We start from the raw sequence: 22,133 nt of genomic DNA on the forward strand, positions 1-22,133 counted from the left end.
TCACTGAGGCTTTTTGCGGATGATGCTGTAGTATATCGAGAGGTTGTAACAATGGAAAATTGTACTGAAATGCAGGAGGATCTGCAACGAATTCACACATGGTGCAGGGAATGGCAATTGAATCTCAATGTATACAAGTGTAACGTGCTGCGAATACATAGACAGAAAGTTCTTTTATCATTTAGCTACTACACAGCAGGTCAGCAACTGAAATCAGTTAAAATCTGGAAGTAGGCATTAGGAGTGGTTTAAAATAGAATGACCATATAAAATTAATAGTCGATAAAGCAGATGCCAGACTGAGATTCATTGGAAGAATTCTAAGGAAATGCTGTCCGAAAACAAAGGAAGTAGGTTACAATACACTTGTTCGCCCTCTGCTTGAATACTGCTCACCGATGTGGGTTGACAGAAGAGATAGAGAAAATCCAACGGAGAGCAGCGCGCTTTGTCACAGGATCATTTAGTAATCGCGAAAGCGTTACGGAGATGATAGAAAAAACTCCAGTGGAAGACTCTACAAGAGAGACGCTCAGTAGGTCGGTACGGGCTTTTGTTGAAGTTTCGAGAACATACCTTAACTGAGGAGTCAAGCAGTACATTGCTCCCTCCTACGTCTACCTCGTGAAGAGACCGTTTCCCTTGTTTATAAGTTGTAGTTGCTGTAATGCACCCGTAGATGAAATAGGTACGGTGGCTGTTAGTGTGCGTACAGCTGCCCCCTTCGTCGTGGAGCAGGGCACCTTATCGCCGTGTACTTTCATTCAGAACAGAGGCATGCCGACAATCTTTCTTTCCACCAACAATACGAGACTGGAATAGAAGGGAGAACCGATAGAGGTACTTAAGGTACTCTCCGCCACACACCGTCAGGTGGCTTGCGGAGTATGAATGTAGATGTAGATGTAGATGGCCTCCGTAGTAGTGACGTCCAGAGTTCCAAATTACCTCCAGAATATTTTACCCGAGAGAATGCCGTCATCTCTTCTCCATACAGTCGAACTGTATTCCCTAAATTATTTCAGGCAAATTTTTGGTATAAGGCCACGGCCTAGTACCTAACCCATTATTGTCAAATTAGAACAGTAAGAATGTACGAGTGATTTATGCAGGTAAGTATTATGTTATTTTTGTAGCTCCTAAATTGTAAGGCGGAGACACGTCAACATACTCGTATAAGTGGGCAACAGACGAATACAACCACCACTACCACTACTACTACTACATCATTAAGTGCGATTCGTACTACATCTGATAGAATAAGTTTGTTGCTGTATTTTTGTAATTTGTTCTGAAAGAATGATCTTGGGAAGCCGTTGCAACTGGGTGACACGGTAATAATGGAACATATAGGGTACATGCTACTCCGGTAATCGTTTTGATTTGTGGTGAAATTGTTATTTGACGAAGTCGGCGCATCGGGAAAGAGCCTTCTGTGGTGGGATGCTGGCTGGGCAGTGCCGCCGACCGACGCGTCAGTGATTAGACGCGTGGCTGGCGGCGACTGACGGGCGCGTGACACAGATTCGACGGCCACCCCCGCGCTCCGCTGGAGCGGCGGCGTCGCCGGGCGGGGAGGGGTGCGGGAGGGGCAGAGGGAGGGGGCGGGGGTGCGGCGCGCATGCGCCCCCGGCCAGCAACAGGTCGCCGGCCGCGTATATAGCGGGCGCCGCGGCGCCGCCGCCGCTCAGACCGCGGCGCGACACCACACCGCACCGACGCCTCCGGGCAGCTCGCGCCGAGTGCCGCACCGACGCCGACAGCGACGCCGCCGCCGAGACGCCTCGCCGCCCCGCCCCGCCCCGCCGCCGCAGCCGCGCAGCAGTGACGTCAGCGACAGGTAGTTACGTCACCGGCGGCCGCGCGCGCCGACGTCACCGCCCGCGGCGACGTCGCTCGAGCGCGTCGCGTCGGCGCTGAGCGGAGCGCGCCGTTCAGATCTGGCGCTGCGCGTTCGCTTGTCTGGGCGCTTCGGAAACAAAGCACTAGCGGTTCTCCCTCACTCGTAGACTGTCCTCAACTCACTTGCAACTCATTTTATCGTCCGCACTAGATTCCTTCAATTTCTTGCAAGTGACAGTACACTCCAGAACTATAGACAGATACTGTAATACAAAAATAATTATCTGGCTCGACCGCTGAGTATTTTATTAAGATATTATCGTTTTCAGTATCTTATGCACTATCACCTATACATATTATAAATTAAAATCCCCCTCCTCGTTTTTACGGCTGCATGCGAAGACTAATCTTACGAACAACTGTAAAGATTTTGATCCGGTTTTCCGTAACAGCTAGACTGATTCACGAGGAAAATTTGTGTGTATAATTTATTAATGCTACGCCAGATAAATCGTCTGGCAGTTGTGAAGTAGAGACGGGGCTCCATTTCGGTATAAAATGTTTGGCTACGAGTAGCATATCGTTTCAAACAGCTCTATGCGGTTTATGATACTCAGCTATTCATATGTACCTGATATTCGTAGCCAAGAATTTTGTGTTGCTCATGGTGGATAAGGGATTGAAGCCGGTCATGTGTTAATAAAAATACTCCCGATCCTGACAGATTTTTTTGTATGACTAACAATGTTGTGTGCACTTCAGCACAATGGCGATGTCGCCATATTCATAAGCAGTGATATCGAAGCAATACTTCCGATACGTGATAATATCCCTATGTGGTAGGCAATGAAAATCCTGCAAGGGTCAGGGAGGAACGCCTGACACCTCTCCCCCGCACTCGGTCCCCTCCCTCCCCCCTCCAACACACACATACAAAAGAATCGTCCCCTATCTAACTGAATTTTGCATCCGTCAAACAGAGATACGCAGTAATTCAGTATCACTGAAGAATGCGAAAAAATGTAATAGATATTTACCAGACGTAGTGAAATTGTTTAGTCATTCACGGCCCGAAACTGACACGATACCCGTTCAAGCTCAGATTTCGTCATCCTGAGTGTAGGACAGTCCTCCAGATTGCCAATGAAATGTTGATACCCTATTTTGACACAGCCATCTCGGACGAGAAATGTGTATGAGCTATTGACAACGGCTCGTCTGTAGAAATCGCTATAGCCAGTAAACGATGTGAATATTGACTGCAATGAACTTTGTTCTTGTATATAGTAGCTAGAATTGTGACATCACGCTTCTTTTGGTTTGCTGCGAAACACTGCATGAAATAGGCGGGACACGTGTTAAATGTGAATGGCAAGACTGCCGGCGCAGCCTACCAGTCATCGGCTTTCGCATGCAGACGTCGCTTAACAGTCGAGTCTACGCAGTGGTTGCAGATATGTCCAAAATTTTAGCACACCTCCCGCCTGTTCTTGCGAACATTTTTACTACAAACCGTCACATGTGGCAAATTGCTACATTCTTTCCTCCAAGAGCTTTCCGTTACTATAGCCTCAGATTTTCCTTTGTTTATAAGTTGTAGTCGCTATAATGCACCCGCAGATGAAACAGGTACGGTGGCTGTTAGTGTGCGTACAGCTGCCCCCTTCGTCGTGGCGCAGGGCACCTTAGCGCCGTGTACTTTGATTCAGAACAGAGAGCGTCTATGCAAGAGCATTGTCATAGCTTGTGTTCCGTTCAGTTCGAGTGTCTCAACATTCACTTCATCGTTCCTTACTCGTCGGCAGAATACTGCTCGAATCCAGGGCAATGCACAGGCTAGCAACCAACATAAAACAAATACTAGTTTCTCTAATATACGTACTGTTTTAAAATAATAATATCGCTCATTAGTTTGTTTTTTCGTATTTTAATCAGAACTGTTGTTGTTTTGTTAGACTGTATCATAAAGATGAAACATAATTACTATATTTATTGCAATTATAGCGTCTGAAACTTTCAAATTAAGTAATTGCAGTAAGAGTAAATTTACTGCGTACGCTAACGAGATGTAAAAAGTACACGAAAGAGATTACTATACCAGTTAAGCCAGCGAAGCTATTAAACTAGCGTATTCCTTCAATTATTCAAAATATCCGTACATGATTACCGGAAAGCGACAATATACGAAGGTTGAGGGTTTCAACAAGCTTATTAATCCAGTTTTCCCCACTACCGCATTTCGATCAAAATTTCGTTTACGTTACCTAACGCTATCACACACCCAGTGGAATTTCTCTGAAGCCTGCTCAAACAGCAAAAGTCTGCGTACATACCTAAGAATAACCGTAGGTACTGTAAGCGGCTTTGTTTATATATGGATAAGTCAAAAAATTGTGGTTTCTTTTACGGAAGAATGTCGTAACGGCATTCGGGAAATGTGACTCCTGTGGTTTTTTTTTTTTATTTTGCATTTTAAGAGTTCAGAAAACTACACTTGAAATGCGCTATGGGTAAAAAATCAGGACCACTGGCGCAGCTCACTTTCACCTCCTTTGCCACGTAAACATTAGGTATTGTACATATTATTTTCCACGCAAAATCGAATTTTATTACAAATACCTTTAAAACCGATACAGTAGCTTGAAAAGTTGTACCTATGGAAACGACACGAGCACTAGCCATACAACCCCAACCATTTGTCCAAACTTTCGTACCGATTGCTTAAAAGCGCTTTTTTCAGAGCGAAGATTAATTGCATCCTTGGCTGAACTTGTGTGGTAAGCTCTTTCGCACATTTCTTTACTCGCATACTGGACTAGGATTCACTGTAATTGCTTAACATGCACAAGGGAATTGGGGGGGGGGGGGGGGGGGGATGGTTTAATTTACTCCATGTCGATATCTTAAAAGCAGAAGAGCTTTATTGAAACCCTGTCTCTTTGTGTATTGGCGCTTACCGGTAGTCATGTATGGGTATTCAATGATGTAAGAAATGTGTTAAAATTACAATAAGCATGAAAAATATTGTTTCATTTGATCCCGATCTAGCAAAATGGGCAGCTTCAATTGTGCTAAAAAAACAAATGAGAAACATATCCTAAAGAGACATATGTATATACGAATGTCTTATTTTGTAAGTGGAGCAATCAATATCCCAGCTGTTCGAGACCGTCCACCGATGTACCAAACTTATAGTTCTTACATCGTTTGTCATTTTTGCCAGTAATCTTATTTTGCGGTTCATTGTAACTAAAACAGCAGCGCTACACGCTGTGGTGTGCGTTGAAAGCACAGTCCGAGAGAGTTATCTAACTGTAGGTGAAGTTAATGATTTTGAGGAACATTTTACTGATACTGACAAACGTAAACATGGTCCGTCGTATTTTTATTCAATCGTGCGATTAGCTACTTTCGTCTACTTGTCATTCTCAAGCCGAAATTAGTTAATCGCACGATTAAATAAAAATCACATACAGCCTACTACGGCCCATGTTAACGTTTATTGAGCATCTGAAGACTGTGGGTCCCCGCAAATACAAAATTTTACTAATGTAGTTTTCTGATGGTCCACTGCGACGAAAGACAGTACAGGGCAGACTGGAATCAGAGAACTGTAGTACTGTGTTTGACCTCTGTCGATTGGTTACTCGTTCTTGTATGCATAAAAATGTAGCACTCCATCATGTAGAACTCTGAACACTTCGGAAAATAGTTAACTATCCTCTTTATTAGAAAAACAAAATATTCATGCCGTTTTTACAACGAACGAAATTACGCACAGATCATTGCAATGCACGGTATATTTAAAACGAATATCAACTTGCAATTCATTAATGGCTCATCGACGGATATGGTGATCGATAAGCATCATAATTGTCAATAACAGTCCTTGGTTGGGTATTTCGCACTTACCACTTTGTAGAGGAGGACGCTGTGATCTGGGTAATATTCTGTCGTTGTGATCTTCACTCCGATAACTGACTCGAACCACCCCTCTACGCTAGGCTGTCCCGTGCAGGCCTCTTCATCCCTGCGTAACTAGCGCAATCTACATCTGTTTCAACCCGCTTACGATATTCAAGCCTTGCTCTCCTTCTACAATGTTTACCCCCAACACTGACCCCATTCTCAAACCGATAATTTCTTGATGATGATTTAGGATTGTCGTGTCAACTATTCCCTTATTTTAGTAAAGTCGTGGCGTAATTTTCTTCTCTCCTCAACTGGATTCAATGCTTGCTCATTAGTTACCCCCAATATACGCATCCCATCTTCAACATTTTGCTGCAGCACCAAATTTCAGAAATTTCCATTCTCTTCCTGCATGAACTGTTTATTGGTCACGTACAACTACGTACAAGGCTGCGCTGGAGACAAATACGGCTAAAAAGACTTCACGACATCTAAATTTATAGTTAGAGGCAACAAATTTTTCTTTTCCAGAAACTCTTTATCTTGCTACTAAACTAAAACTAAACTGCCTCTGAAGAGCTCTCGGAAGGCCCAGCGGTACAGACCGACCGCCGTGTCATCCTCATACTACATGCGTTACTGGATGCAAAATGGAGGGCCATTGGGTCAATACACCGCTCTTCCGGCCGTTGTCAGTTTTCGTGAACGGAGCCGCCACTTCTCAACTAGGTAGCTTCTACTCTGGCCTCACACTTTTCTTGCTACTGCCAGTCTGCCAGTGCCATAAATGTGATTACCTTCCTGAATTAGATCTCCGCTAAAAGCCAGAGACAGCTGTTCAGAAAATGTCCACCTCTGTCTCAATACGATCTCCTGCACGTAGGTAAGGCTTAACAAGATGTCGTTAGCCTCTCGTCGTATTTGATTATGTTCAGTGTAATATTTCTAGCCATTTACTGAACTTAACTGAATTAAATTCGCAGAAAAATGTTCTCAGTGCGGATGAAATCTCGATGAAAATGACGGGAGTGGGCACCAATGATACCATTTAGGCCATTCGGGTGCAAATGCCTACATTACGTATGTAGATTCTGGACAGTTGGGAATGTGGGTCTCACAGGAACCGTGCAAGGGACAATTCCCTGCAGTCGAGCTATTCATCTGTGTCCTCGATGGCTCAGATGGATAGAGCGTCTGCCATGTAAGCAGGAGATCCTGGGTTCGAGTCCCTGTTGGGGCACACATTTTCAGGTCTTCCCATCGAGGTATATCAACAACACCTGTCGGCAGCTCAGGGTTTCAATTAATTATCATTTATTCTAGAGAAGCTGCACGGTCATCAATGGTATCTGTTCTTTCGAGAACAGTTGCTATCTTCATATCAAACGAAATTCGTTTGTCACAACATCACTATTCACCGAAGTGTCTGTATTTCCCTGGCGCACACGCACTGAGCTTTGTCTTACTGACAAGCGCGCATCGTTAATCAAAGCATTTCTGGGAGCACCAATCTGAGAAGGTTTGCTGATGACTGTCGTTGAGGGGTTGTAAGAGAATTCAGCATGACGCCGATACGATTTCTGTTTGGACATATGAAATAACAACTGAATTACTTAAAAATGGAGAAGATATAATTGCGAAGCAAATACACAAACTCGCGACCTACATTCGGCATGAAGAAATAATGCCAGATTGAGTGGACCGAAGCGATGGTACTAGCAGTTCATAATAAGGGTGATAAGCAAGAATGCCGAAATTACAGAGGCATCTCCTTAAAAGGGACAGCCTACAAAATGTTTTCTACGAGATTCTCCAGAAAATGTTGGAGCCGTATTTAAGAGAGGTAACAGTTGAGAAACAAGCTGGATTTATGAAGAATCTAACCACTGCTGATCAGTTATTTGTACTAACAGAAGCCATATCAGAATTCTGGGAGCACAACAAAACAGTGGCAACATTGTTAATTGATTTTAAGGAAGCCTACGATAGTATAAGCAGAGAAAAATGGTGGGAGAAAATACAGAAGTTTGGAAAACGAAAGACGATGGAAGATATTGTAAAACCTACACTGAAAGGCTAGGAACGGAGAATATTCCATGAGACAGGAGACGCAATGGAATAATATCACTGTAACTCAACATAACACAGGAATGATTGTATGATAGCGGAACAAACACTGGTGGCAGTTACTTCTGAGAAATATCTGGGAGTATGCGTAGGGAACGATTTGAAGTGGAATGATCATATAAAATTGATTGTTGGTAAGGCGGGTGCCAGGTTGAGATGCATTGGGAGAGTCCTTAGAAAATGTAGTCCATCAACAAAGGAGGTGGCTTACAAAATACCCGTTCAACCTATACTTCAGTATTGCTCATCAGTGTGGGATCCGTACCAGGTCGGATTGATAGAGGAGGTAGACAAGATCCAAAGAAGAGCGGCGCGTTTCGTCACAGGGTTATTTGGTAAGCGTGATAGCGTTACGGAGATGTTTAGCAAACTCAAGTGGCAGACTCTGCAAGAGAGGCACTCTGCATCGCGGTATAGCTTGCTGTCCAGGTTTCGAGAGGGTGCGTTTCTGGATGAGGTATCGAATATATTGCTTCCCCCTACTTATACCTCCCGTGGAGATCACGAATGTAAAATTAGAGAGATTCGAGCGGGCACGGAGGCTTTCCGGCAGTCGTTCTTCCCGCGAACCATACGCGACTGGAACATGAAAGGGCCCTCCACCACACACCATTGGGTGGCTTGGTGAGTACAAATATAGATGTAGATGTGGCTGTAGAAGCACTGGATGCAGCAAGCAATCCAGACGAGGGAATTATCGTAGGAATAAAATGAATATGCTGACATCAATCGCTGGAAATCTAGAGACCTGTAAATGCTGCCAAGAAAGCTATTCAAAAAACCGAAGGAAGTTTATTTAGAGATAAACGACGAGAAAACAAAATTCATGAGGGTAGAAAGAAATTAAAAGAGAAAAGGCAGGGAAACGCCTTCGGGTTGGTAGCCATGTGTTTGAAGCAGTCGACCAGTTTAAATGTCTTGGGGTGACAGTAAGCAAACAGAAAATATGAGAAACTAGAAACAACAGCGAGGAACAAAGCGGAATCACTTAACGAATTACGTTCACCAAAACATTTTAAAGAGAAACCAAAATACGGATACATAAAACTACTGGTATAATGGGACCCGTATTACGGTATGGAACACAGAGGAATTACAAACGTTGACTGCGAGTGGGCATTGATTTAAATCAATGGCGAAAGTTGAAAATTTGTGTCGCACCGGAATTTGAGTCCAGGTCTCCTGCCTACTAGGAAGATGCTCTGACTGCTAAGCCATCCGGACACAGTGGTCACCGCAACTGCACTAACCTCCCTAGCACGCCTCTCGTCTGACACAAATTCTCAACATATCCACACACTACTAATGCAGAGCCCATTGCCCATTGTTGTTGTTGTTGTTGTTGTGGTCTTCAGTCCTGAGACTGGTTTGATGCAGCTCTCCATGCTACTCTATCCTGTGCAAGCTTCTTCATCTCCCAGTACCTACTGCAACCTACATCCTTCTGAATCTGCTTAGTGTATTCATCTCTTGGTCTCCCTCTACGATTTTTACCCTCCACCCTGCCCTCCAATGCTAAATTTGTGATCCCTTGATACCTCAAAAGATGTCCTACCAACCGGTCCCTTCTTTTTGTCAAGTTGTGCCACAAACTCCTCTTCCATTCAATACCTCCTCATTAGTTATGTGATCTACCCATGTAATCTTCAGCATTTTTCTGTAGCACCACATTTCGAAAGCTTCTATTCTCTTCTTGTCCAAACTAGTTATCATCCATGTTTCACTTCCATACATGGCTACACTCCATACAAATACTTTCAGATACGACTTCCTGACATTTAAATCTATACTCGATGTTAACAAATTTCTCTTCTTCAGAAACGCTTTCCTTGCCATTGCCAGTCTACATTTTATATCCCCTCTACTTCGACCATCATCAGTTATTTTTCCCCCCAAATAGCAAAGCTCCTTTACTACTTTAAGTGTCTCATTTCCTGATCTAATTCCCTCAGCATCGCCCGACTTTATTCGACTACATTCCATTATCCTCGTTTTGCTTTTGTTGATGTTCATCTTATATCCTCCTTTCAAGACACTATCCATTCCGTTCAACTGCTCTTCCAAGTCCTTTGCTGTCTCTGACTGAATTACAATGTCATCGGCGAATCTCAACGTTTTAATTTCTTCTCCATGCATTTTAATACCTACTGCAAATTTTTCTTTTGTTTCCTTTACTGCCTGCTCAATATACAGATTGAATAACATCGGGGAGAGGCTACAACCCTGTCTCACTCCCTTCCCAACCACTGCTTCCCTTTCATGCCCCTTGACTCTTATAATTGCCATCTGGTTTTTGTACAAATTGTAAATAGCCTTACGCTCCCTGTATTTTACCCCTGCCACCTTTAGAATTTGAAAGAGAGTATTCCAGTCAACATTGTCAAAAGCTTTCTCTAAGTCTATAAATGCTAGAAACGTAGTTTTGCATTTTCTTAATTTTTCTTCTAAGATAAGTCGTAAGGTTAGTATTGCCTCACGTGTTCCAGCATTTGTGCGGAATCCAAACTGATCTTCCCCAAGGTCCACTTCTACCAGTTTTTCCATTCGCGTTAGTATTTTGCAACTGTGACTTATTAAACTGATAGTTCGGTAATTTTCACATCTGTCAACACCTGCTTTCTTTGGGATTGGAATTATTATATTCTTCTTGAAGTCTGAGGGTATTTCGCCTGTCTCATACATCTTGCTCACCAGATGGTAGAGTTTTGTCATGACTGGCTCTCCCAAGGCCGTCAGTAGTTCTAATGGAATGTTTCTACTCCCGCGGCCGTGTTTCGACTCAGATCTTTCAGTGCTCTGTGAAACTCTTCCCGCAGTATCGTATCTCTCATTTCATCTTCATCTGCATCCTCTTCCATTTCCAGTACATCGCCCTTGTATAAAACTTCTATATACTCCTTCCACCTTTCCGCCTTCCCTTCTTTGCTTAGAACTAGGTTTCCATCTGAGCTCTTGATATTCATACAAGTCGCTCTCTTTTCTCCAAAGGTCTCTTTAATTTTCCTGTAGGCAGTATCTATCTTACCCCTAGTGAGATAATCCTCTACATCCTTACATTTGTCCTCTAGCCATCCATGCTTAGCCATTTTGCACTTCCTGTCGATCTCATTTTTGAGACGTTTGTATTCCTTTTTGCCTGCTTCATTTACTGCATTTTTATGTTTTCTCCTTTCATCAATTAAATTCAATATTTCTTCTGTTACCCACGGATTTCTATTAGCCCTTGTCTTTTCACCTATTTGATCCGCTGCTGCTTTCACTACTTCATCCCTCAGAGCTACCCATTCTTCTTCTACTGTATTTCTTTCCTCCATTCCTATCAATTGTTCCCTTATGCTTTCCCTGAAACTCTCTACAACATCTGGTTCTTTCAGTTTATCCAGGTCCCATCTCCTTAAATTAGCACCTTTTTGTAGTTTCTTGCCCATTGTCCTCATTAATCGCGGCATTTCGTTGATTCCCGTAGGATTTCTGGCCTGGTGTGCATCCAAGAGATATTTCGCAGTTTAAAATGGCTGGCTCTGAGCACTATGTGACTTAACTTCTGAGGTCATCAGTCCCCTAGAACTTAGAACCACTTGAACCTAACTAACCTAAGGACATCATACACATCCATGCCCGTGGCAGGATTCGAACCTTCGACCGTAGCGGTCCTGCGGTTCCAGACTGACGCGCCTAGAAGTGCTCGGCCACACCGGCCGGCAATCTTTCACAGTCCTCACCCTAATTGCAGAGGGTGTTTATAAATGAATATCGGGGTTTTAACGCTTCATAATATTTATTATATTAAAGTTACAGTTAGAAATGATATGTCAAATGAACGAGCAACTCAAACAGTTTTACCAAGAACCCTATAAATGTTCAATGTGAGCACCATTTGTCACACAGCACACATCGAGTCTCTAGCCGAGTTCTTCCCAAATGTTGAGAAGTGTGCCTTCAGTGATTGTAGCAACAGCTGCTTCAATCCGGTGTCTTAATTCAGGGAGGTCAGCTGGTAGCAGAGGCACGTACACACGATCCTTGATGAAGCCCAAAAGGAAAAAATCGCGTTGTGTTAGGTCGGGTGAACGTGCAAAGCAGGCCCTGTCATTGGGCCCTTGCGGCCCATCCAGCGCTTTGGTACAATGAAGATCAGCCAGTCGCGTACTTCGCTATGCCAGTGAGATGGAGCACCATCTTGCTGGAAAATGAGGTTCCCTGGCTCACCTTCTTCCAACTGAGGGAAGAAGGCATTACACTAGTGTATCAAGGTAAGAAGTGCCAGTTACAGTAGGTTCACCAAAAAAGTCAGGCCCATAAACTTTCTGCCGGGATACGGCACAAAAAGCAGTCACTGTAGGGGAATCTCGTTGCATTTGTACGACCTCGTCAGGATTTTCTGAGCCCCACATGTGATCATTGTGAGTGTTAACATGTCCACTATGGTGAAAAGTCAATTCATCACTGAAGACAACATGATACAGAAAATCATCATCGTGAAACAACATTTCGTTCGCGAAGTTGGCATGTAATCCTCTAACATTCTGCGTAGTGTTTGTTTGTTCTAAGTCATGTCTCCCTACCACTTTCGCGCAACGACGCTCTGAGCGCGTTTTTTTAGGGAATTGACTAGTTTGAACCTGGGAGCTGTTGCTGGTAAGGAGACGCCAGACCACACATGACATGTAGAATTCAGAAGAGTTCAGTGAGACTAGCGGTGATATAACCAAATACTTAATGATTTCAGCGTCAGCTCCACTGCACTCCCTGTAAAAGAATCTTAATACTAACTAAATTTAGTGGAAGGGGTTCAAGGCTTTCCTATTTTTAGTTACCTGGTAAAATAACGTCGAAAAATCAGTTAAGTTTACCATTGGAAATTTTATTCTACTCACAAAACGTTGTTTATAAATTGCACTATTGATAAAAGGAAATATTTTAATACAGGATGATAAAAACCAACTGCGTTCAACAAAAATGTGAACTAATATTCCCTGAATAGATTTCCAACTTCTACAATGGATCGAAGGATGACCTATGCCATATCACATCTATAATCTAGGTTTAAATTAAGTTTCACAATAGAGAAAGCTATTACAATGGTCTACAGTGACCCTCAGTTATCTTTAATTACTTATCTAACTCGTCGTAAATTACAGTGGCTGATGTGGATTCTCAATAACTATATAACAGAAAAATCATCGCGTTTCAGTTTTTAACTTACGTAGCAAATGTGAATACCATGAGCTTCAATTGACGATAGACACTAGTATTATGTAAAAAGGGGGTGTAACAGATGAGACTTCTGCAGTTCTGAGTGAAGCCTTATGCGCTCAAAAATGCGGCATCGCGTGCGTTCATTACCTTGTCGGTATTCGTCAGGGGGCAGCGGCTGGCGCAGCTCCATGCATCTCGCAGTATCGGAAGCAAATCTTTGGCTTTATTTTCATCTGACCAATCAGGGTCTCAATGTTAACGTTAAGCTCCACCTACAAAAATTCTGTCTATCCAATGAGAAACTTTCTACTTTTCGTGGTGGGGCAATGTTTTTTAGGTTTGCAACATAACAGAGACGCTAAAACTTGCAGCTGGTGTGGCCCTTTTAGTGTTCTCGTAAGATCTATACTGTTCTTCTGGAGGGCTCTAGCTTTTAAAATGGGATGGTGGGTGGTCCTGGTGGTTAGCTGGCGACGTGGGTGTCCGTCCCTTTTCGTAGGGCCTTCTAGCTTAACATGGTTCTGCTCTCGGCTTCTGTTCTCGTTTCTCCCCTCGGAACTGTGTCTGTCTCATGGTTTGGAGGTATGACATGCATTTAGGCATTCTTGTGTTAGTCTGTGGTATTCCATTTGCTCACTCGTTACTCGTATTACTTGGGTAAATTTAATGACACGGTTTATTCGGAGCTATGTGACATACTACTGGATTTGCTTATCATGTCAGGGTTTTCATGGAAGGTGTTTGATTTTCCTGACACCTTACAATCCATGGTCTGCCAGCTTTAGAGCCTGTAATAACTGTAAACAGTAAGGATGTAGTTGCACGCGTTTTCTTAAAACTTTCCAAACAGTTGATATGGGAACCTGTAATTCACGACTAGCCTACCGGTCTGATTTCATTGGGTTACGAGTGAACCATTCTCTCAATCGCTCAACAGTCTATTCACTAACTCTTGCTCTTCCCTTTACAAAGGCAGCCAGTATCTTCAGACTGATGATTCCATCTATGAATGTTATTATCACTTGGAGAATCACAACCGAACTTCAGCTGGAACGCACGTTGCACAGTAACCACAGAATCGGTTTTTGCAAACTGCAGAACACAAAACGTTGTATGTTCACTAGTCGCCATCTTCGCTACTACCGCTGTCTAGCGGATTGCGCTGGAAACATTGGGCGCTGCGCATGCGCAATGGTGCCAAATACAACTGTTTGAGTTGCTCTTTCATTGACATATCATTTATAACTGTAAGTTTAATGTAATAAATATAATAAAGCGTTAAAACCCCGATTTTCATTTATAAACATCCTGTACATATGTGGTGTCTGTTTCTTCGAGCATGTCTGAAAGAACAGACACCACATATACAGGGTGTCCAGAAATTCCTGTTAAAAAACTTCTAAGACCTGTAGAGGGGACTGAGTACATAATTTTTTGAATAGAAACCAATGTCCAAGAACGTACCGTTTCCGTTCTACGACGGTTTCAGTTCAGGTTTTTACTTATCCACCTCTGCTTGGGAAATTAGGGGTGACAGAGCACCATTATTGGGTAATAATTTCAAAAGAAACGTAACGAAACGTCCATTTATTACTTAAGCGCATTTATTTGTATTAACCCAGCATATTTTCCGTAAAGAACGTAATTTTAAAGTGTTAATACAAACGAATGTGCTTAAGTGGATGTGTCGATGTTTTGTTACAATCCCTTCCGAATTGTTACCTAATAATTCTACTGTGTCACGCCTGGTTCAATTCCTCCAGCGGAGGTAGATCAGTTAAATATTTGGGTTGAAACTGTCGTAGAACGTAATCGGTACGTTTCCGCACATTCAAAATGTTATTTACTTATTCGCCTCCACAAGTTCTAGAAGTTTTTAATAGGAATTTCCGAACACCTTGTATATAATTAAAGCAAGGATGGCTAATGATCTCATCAGTGCGGCTGCACATCGGGCTCTAACTCTTACGGGCATCGACGAAATGCCACCAGTAATGACGGCAATGGGCAAGGGTCATTACATTAGTAATATGTGGATAAGTTGAGAATTTGGATGTGACAAGAAGCGTACCAAGGTAAGGCATACAGCTGCAATGATCACTGTATGGCTAAGTGATCAGATGGCGGCCCTAATTACCCATATATCCTCATCACATATCCATTCACTTGTTCCTCTTTCCGGACGCGGGATATTTCCCGCAAGCGAAGGCGAACGCTGTGAAGTGGATTTGTGGACACGCAGTTCACTACTTGATTTTTAGCACTTCCTTAATGAAAGCCATTGTGCACCTGTACGCAATCTCCAACACAGACAATTTTTCTCCAGTTCCCTTTCTAGTGTCTCTCTTCATCCACCCCAGTGTCGACGTGTTACTGCAATGAGGAGTTGAGCCATGCATTTTCCTCTCTTAAAACCGGTTATTCTCTGTTCATCGGAATGTTTTTCTCCTCAAAACTATGCGTTGATAGCCCTACCGAATCTGGCAACTTGCCGCTCACTCCTTCTCGCAACACCGGTTTCCTGGTATTCTCTATCGTATTAATAATTTTTTTAAAAAAATAGTGGTTAGAGCATCTGCCTAGGAAGAGGGAGACCCGACTTCGAATCCCTGTCTCGCACAAATTTTCAATTTTTCCCATTGATTTATATCGATGCCCACTCGCAGCCAATATCTGTAATTCCTTTGTGTCTTAGTTCATAATGGGTGCTGGATCAAAATGGTATGTGTCCTTTGAGACATGTCCGAAAGAACAGACACCACACGTATATTACTACATGGGGCAGAAATATGGTAAAAAGGTAAGCATACAGAGAGAAATAACGATAATTTTTTAATAAAAAATTCTAGTAAAGGTATTTGGACCAGTTGGGAGGAGAATGGAGAAGAAGGAATAACAGGGACCCAGGGAGATATATAATCAACTTCATCTTCTTGCAGAAGCCAAGACAAGGAGGCTGAGATGGGCCGGGCACATCTGTATAAGGGTGGAGGGATCAGAACAAGAAGGGCGAAGACCTTTAGGCAAATCGAATATAAGTTGGAGAGAGCGCGGGGTCAAGGAGCGTAAGGTACTTGAAGGGCGGGGAAAAGATGACACGGACAGAACGCTGTGGAGGAGGCTACTTCGCGAGGCCAACAACCGGTTGCTATTTGTGGGGTCAGGAGAGTGACAACTTTAAATGTTGGTAGCTCTATCTTTATGCGGGTAGGTAGGAGAAACACTGATGTTAGCTCCGGATAAACTGTTAATGGAATGTTCCTTGGCCCAGTCACGGTAATTCGATATCTAGAGCACATACGGTCAGTCATAAGGAAGGCGAATGGACAATGCATTTTATTGGGGGAGTTATGGGAAAGTATGGAAAAGACAAAGGAACTCGCGAACGATCCATTCTTGAGAACTTTTCAACTGTTTAGGATCCTCAATAGGTTGAAAAAATGGTTCAAATGGCTCTGAGCACTGCGGGACTTAACATCTGAGGTCATCTGTCCCCTAGAACTTAGAACTACTTAAACATAACTAACCTAAGGAGATCACAAACATCCATGCCCGAGGCAGGATTCGAACCTGCGACCGTAGCGGTCGCGCAGTTCCAGACTCAAGCGTCTAGAACCGCTCGGCCACACCGGCAGGCTCAATAGGTTGAAGTAAAGGTACATGTTTGTTGTTGTTGTTGTTGTCTTCAGTCCTGAGACTGGTTTGATGCAGCTCTCCATGCTACTCTATCTTGTGCAAGCTTCTTCATCTCCCAGTACCTACTGCAACCTACATCCTTCTGAATCTGCTTAGTGTATTCATCTCTTGGACTCCCTCTACGATTTTTACCCTCCACACTGCCCTCTAATACTAAATTGGTGATCCCTTGATGCCTCAGAACATGTCCTACCAACCGATCCCTTCTTCTGGTCAAATTGTGCCACAATTTTCTCTCCAATCCTATTCAATACTTCCTCATTAGTTATGTGACCTACCCATCTAATCTTCAGCAATCTTCTGTAGCACCACATTTCGAAAGCTTCTATTCTCTTCTTGTCCAAACTAGTTATCGTCCATGTTTCACTTCCATACATGGCTACACTCCATACAAATACTTTCAGAAATGACTTCCTGACACTTAAATCTATACTCGATGTTAACAAATTTCTTTTCTTCAGATTCGCTTTCCTTGCCATTGCCAGTCTACATTTTATATCCTCTCTACTTCGACCATCATCAGTTATTTTGCTCCCCAAATAGCAAAACTCCTTTACTACTTTAATTGCCTCATTTCCTAATCTAATTCCCTCAGCATCACCCGACTTTATTCGACTACATTCCATTATCCTCGTTTTGCTTTTGCTGATGTTCATCTTATATCCTCCTTTCAAGACACTATCCATTCCGTTCAACTGCTTTTCCAAGTCCTTTGCTGTCTCTGACAGAATTACGATGTCATCGGCGAACCTCAACATTTTTATTTCTTCTCCATGGATTTTAATACCTAGTCCGAATTTTTCTTTTGTTTCCTTCACTGCTTGCTCAATATACAGATTGAATAACATCGGGGAGAGACTGCAACCCTGTCTCACTCCCTTCCCAACCACTGCTTCCCTTTCATGTCCCTCGACTCTTATAGCTGCCATCTGGTTTCTGTACAAATTGTAAATAGCCTTTCGCTCCCTGTATTTTACCCCTGCTACCTTTAGAATTTGAAAGAGAGTATTCCAGTCAACATTGTCAAAAGCTTTCTCTAAGTCTACAAATGCTAGAAATGTAGGTTTGCCTTTCCTTAATCTAGCTTCTAGGATAAGTCGTAGGGACAGTATTGCCTCTCGTGTTGCAACATTTCAACGGAATCCCCGAGGTCGGCTTCTACTTGTTTTTCCATTCGTCTGTAAAGAATTCGCGTTAGTATTTTGCAGCTGTGACTTATTAAACTGATAGTTCGATAATTTTTACGTCTGTCAACACCTGCTTTCTTTGGGATTGGAATTATTATATTCTTCTTGAAGTCTAAGGGTATTTCGCCTGTCTCATACATCTTGCTCACCAGATGGTAGAGTTTTGTCAGGACTGGCTCTCCCAAGGCCGTCAGTAGTTCCAATGGAATGTTGTCTACTCCAGGGGCCTTGTTTCGACTTAGGTCTTTCAGTGCTCTGTCAAACTCTTCACGCAGTATTCACTTCCACTTATAAATGGTTCCACTCCATTCTTGTTAGCGCAATGTCAAAACACCCAGACGCCACACCAGCTGATGGTCCCACATACATACATACATACTACCTCATATCTAAGAATTCCTGTATTGAGTAAAGGGAGTTGTCATTCATAAATCCTTTTAATTTGCCTTTAAATGTTGGCTGACTATCTGCCAGACTTTTAATACTATTTGGCAAATGACCAAAAATTTTTGTGGCATTGTAAGTCACCCCTTTCTGTGCCAAAGTGAGATTTAATCCAGAACAGTGAATATCATATTTTCTTCTAGTGTGGTAGATATGCACTTCGCTGTTATTTTTGAATTGGGATCAATTATTAATGACAAATTTCATAAGTGAATATATGTATTGCGAAGGTACTGTGAATATCCCGACTTCCTTAAATAAATGTCTGCAAGGTGATCTTGGGTGGGCTCCAGCTATTATTCTGATTACACGCTTTTGTGCAATGAATACTTTCTCTCTTAACGACGAACTGCTACAAAATATGATGCCATTTGAAAGCAGTGAATGAAAATAGGCATAGTAGGCTAATTTACTGATATGTTTATCACCAAAATCTGCAATAACCCTAATAGCGTAAGTAGCTGAGCCTAAATGTTTCAGCAGATTATCGATGTGTTTCTTCCAATTCAATTTCTCATCAATGCACACACCCAGAAATTTTGAGTATCTACCTTAGCAGCAAACTTCCATTCATAGTCTATATTTATCAATGGTGTTATGCCATGTACTTTACAGAATTGTATAAACTGTGTTTTCTAACAATTTTGTGAGAGTCAATTTTCAGAGAACCACTTAATAATTTTCTGAAAGACAATATTTGCAATTTGGTCAGCTGATTTTTGCTTGTTGGGTGTGATTACTATACTCGGCGAAGTCGCATTTTCCTCCTCAAGGACAGACACGAAGTTTAAAACTGAGGACTTATTTTTTTCATGTCTGAAACTGTTGGTGTTGCCAGCTTAACATCTCAGCTGCCTGCTTATCACCCATGCCTTTTTGTTCAAGGACTTTTATGCGGCCAGCAATAAGGCAACGTGTTTCCTTTTAGAAGTGGGCGAGTAGCGGACAAGAAAACAAACGAATACTCCCAATAAACATAGGGTCTATGCACAAGTGCAGTCATTCCAGTGTCACAATACTACGTTTATTTTGAATCACTGCTAGGCAGAAACTGCCCTCATTTGACTTCATCATCATCCCGGATACCCAAGTACTGGCAAGTATCTACATCTAGTATGTACGTCTACATCAATGCGCCGCAAGCCCCCTTACGGTTTTTGGCGGAGAGTACTTCTGGTACCGTGTATGATCCCTCCTTTCCCTGCTCAGGGGGAGGTTGTAGAACGTTGTTCGACTCTTCCCGGAAAGTACTCTATCGAAATTTCAATAGTAAACCTGCCTCTGATGCGCAACGCGTCTCTTGTAGCGTTTGCTAGCGGAGTTTGAATGGCAGTCTGTAATGCTCTCGTGCCGACAAAACGCGCCTCTCTTCGTTGAATCTTCTCTATTTCTTCTATCCGTGCTACCTGGGAAGGGTTCAAGGTTCATGAACAGTACTCAAGAATCGATCGAACAAGTGCCTTGTAAGCCACTTCTTTCGTGGATGAAGTACCTTTAATCAGGATTCTTCCTATGAATCTCAGTCTGGCATCTCCTTTTCCTACTGTTGTATGTGGTCATTCCACTTAAGGCCGCTATGGATAGTTGCTGACAGATATTTCACGGTATGTATTGTTTCCAGCAATTTGTCATAAGTAATGTAGTTGTATACGGGTGGATTTCTTTCCCTATGTGTGCACAATATGTTATAAAAATGGTTCAAATGGCTCTAAGCACTATGAGGTCTCCAGTCCCCTAGCCTTAGAACTACTTAAACGTAGCTAACATAAGGACATCACACACATCCATGCCCGAGGCAGGATTCGAACTTGCGACCGTAGCAGCAGTGCGGTTCCGGACTGAAGCGCCTAGAACCGTTCGGCCACAGCGGCCGGCCAGTATGTTACATTTACGGTAACTATAGAGGCTGGAGAAATGAATTAAAATCTGTGCTGTGGCCGGTACTTAACCCCATATCATCTTGCTTAGGAGGCTGGTGTGCTAGATATTACACCACGACAGAATTACTGCTGACTGACCAGCGTGCACTACTCTAGTCCAGTGCCCTCCCCAACACAAACATCAGTTCACATCTTCAGCTTATTTTCCCCTTCTCAGACTGTCAGTTTGTGGTAGGGAGGGCATTTGTGTAGCGTAGTCCATGTAGCTCTGTCAGCTGTCATGCTGAGATGGTGCAATGGCTAGTATACTTGCTTAGCAAGTCCTGGCGATGGTACAGACATTAATTCATCTCCTTAGATTCCATCGTTATCGTTGATAAAGATGAGACTTAAATGTTCAAATGTGTGCGAAATCTTATGGAACTCAACTGCTAAGGTCATCAGTCCCTAAGCTTACACACTACTTAACCTAAATTATCCTAAGAACAAACACACAGACCCATGCCCGAGGGAGGGCTCGAACCTTCGCCGGGGCCAGCCGCACAGTCCATTACTGCAGCGCGGCGAGACACAAATGTCTTGAGGAAAATTTAATTATATGAGATCTATGTTACATTTAATTACGTTCCGGGTCAACTGCCAGAGCCTGCAACATTCATCAGTCCTCTGGAGGCCATTCTTCAGATCGATAACGCCTTCTGCCTCTGCTACTTTCTGATAGAGAACAGCATCAGCTGCGAACAATCTTAAAGAGCTTCCGTTGAGATAACAAGTGTACCGGTTGCGACTCTCCAATACCATTTCCTTCTAGAGCACTAACTCCAACCCGCTGAACTTTTTCTGTGAGGGGATATTAAAAAGTTCTGGTGTGTTACAGCCCTGCTGACAGTGTCGAAGAACTCAGGGGAAGCATTGTGGATGACTGTCAGTGCATTGGGGACACGCTTGAAATTTCTGAATAAGTAGAGGTACCGGTGAGGAAACATACTCAATCTGGCCTCACATGAACGGTGGTAATACGAAACTTTTGTTGTAATGTGTTTATCCTGGCGTGCTGAAAAGTAATGCCTCCGATATTTTTATTTGAAAACTTTTAAGGATTTTCGAATAAAACAAACGTTATTTAACATTCTAACTTATTTATTTCTTGACGTAGTCACTCTGGCAATTAACACATTTCTCCAAATGACAGGCCAGTTACTGCAGAATGTTGAAAAAACTGGTTCAAATGGCTCTGAGCGCTATGGGACTTAACATCTGTGGTCATCAGTCCCCTAGAACTTAGAACTACTTAAACCTAACTAACCTAAGGACATCACACACATCCATGCCCGAGGCAGGATTCGAACCTGCGACCGTAGCAGTCGCGCGGTTCCGGACTGAGCGTCTTAACCGCGAAACCACCGCGTCCGGCAGAATGTTGGACTTTGTTGATGGATCCACAACCTACCCTCTGCTTGCACCGCTTCATCGCTATCAAAGTGAAGTCCTCTAAGCTGCTTCTATTTTTCTTTTTTCGAGTTTTGCAGGCACATCAGCGTCGGTTGTGGCCACATTGGGGCTGTATGGTGGATGATCGATGGCAGCGAACCGAAAGCGTCGGATTGCTGCAGACGTCGAGGCGCTCGTGTGTGGTCTGGCATTATCATGCTAGACGGCAGGTGTTCTATGTGTGAACGAACTCTTCGAATTCGCGCCTTCAATTGTCTGAGGACCTCGCACGCAGTACCTTGCGGTTTATAGTGGTGCCTTTAGGCATAAGATTCAAATGCACCACACCGTGAACATCCCAGAACAATCTGAGCAAGACTTTGCCTACTGATGGCATCGTATTGCACCGGTGAAT

At 43.0% G+C, this 22,133-nt stretch overlaps 1 protein-coding gene and 1 non-coding gene across 2 annotated transcripts in view; both read left to right on the top strand.

Annotated features, from left to right (window-relative positions):
* Positions 1-1,697: 1,697 nt before the first annotated feature.
* LOC126284998 (chordin-like protein 1) overlaps positions 1,698-22,133 on the top strand; it is a 527,874-nt gene continuing 507,438 nt past the window's right edge. Inside the window, exon 1 of the mRNA XM_049984295.1 lies at positions 1,698-1,840. The gene's annotated coding sequence lies outside the window, so the exon portion shown is untranslated. The remainder of the gene's footprint in view (positions 1,841-22,133) is intronic.
* Positions 6,921-6,994, top strand: Trnat-ugu (transfer RNA threonine (anticodon UGU)). The gene has a single exon. It is a non-coding gene; the product is annotated as a tRNA-Thr (tRNA).

Source organism: Schistocerca gregaria, chromosome 1 (genome assembly GCF_023897955.1).
Source record: "Schistocerca gregaria isolate iqSchGreg1 chromosome 1, iqSchGreg1.2, whole genome shotgun sequence".
In the NCBI taxonomy this organism is placed as follows: domain Eukaryota; kingdom Metazoa; phylum Arthropoda; class Insecta; order Orthoptera; family Acrididae; genus Schistocerca; species Schistocerca gregaria.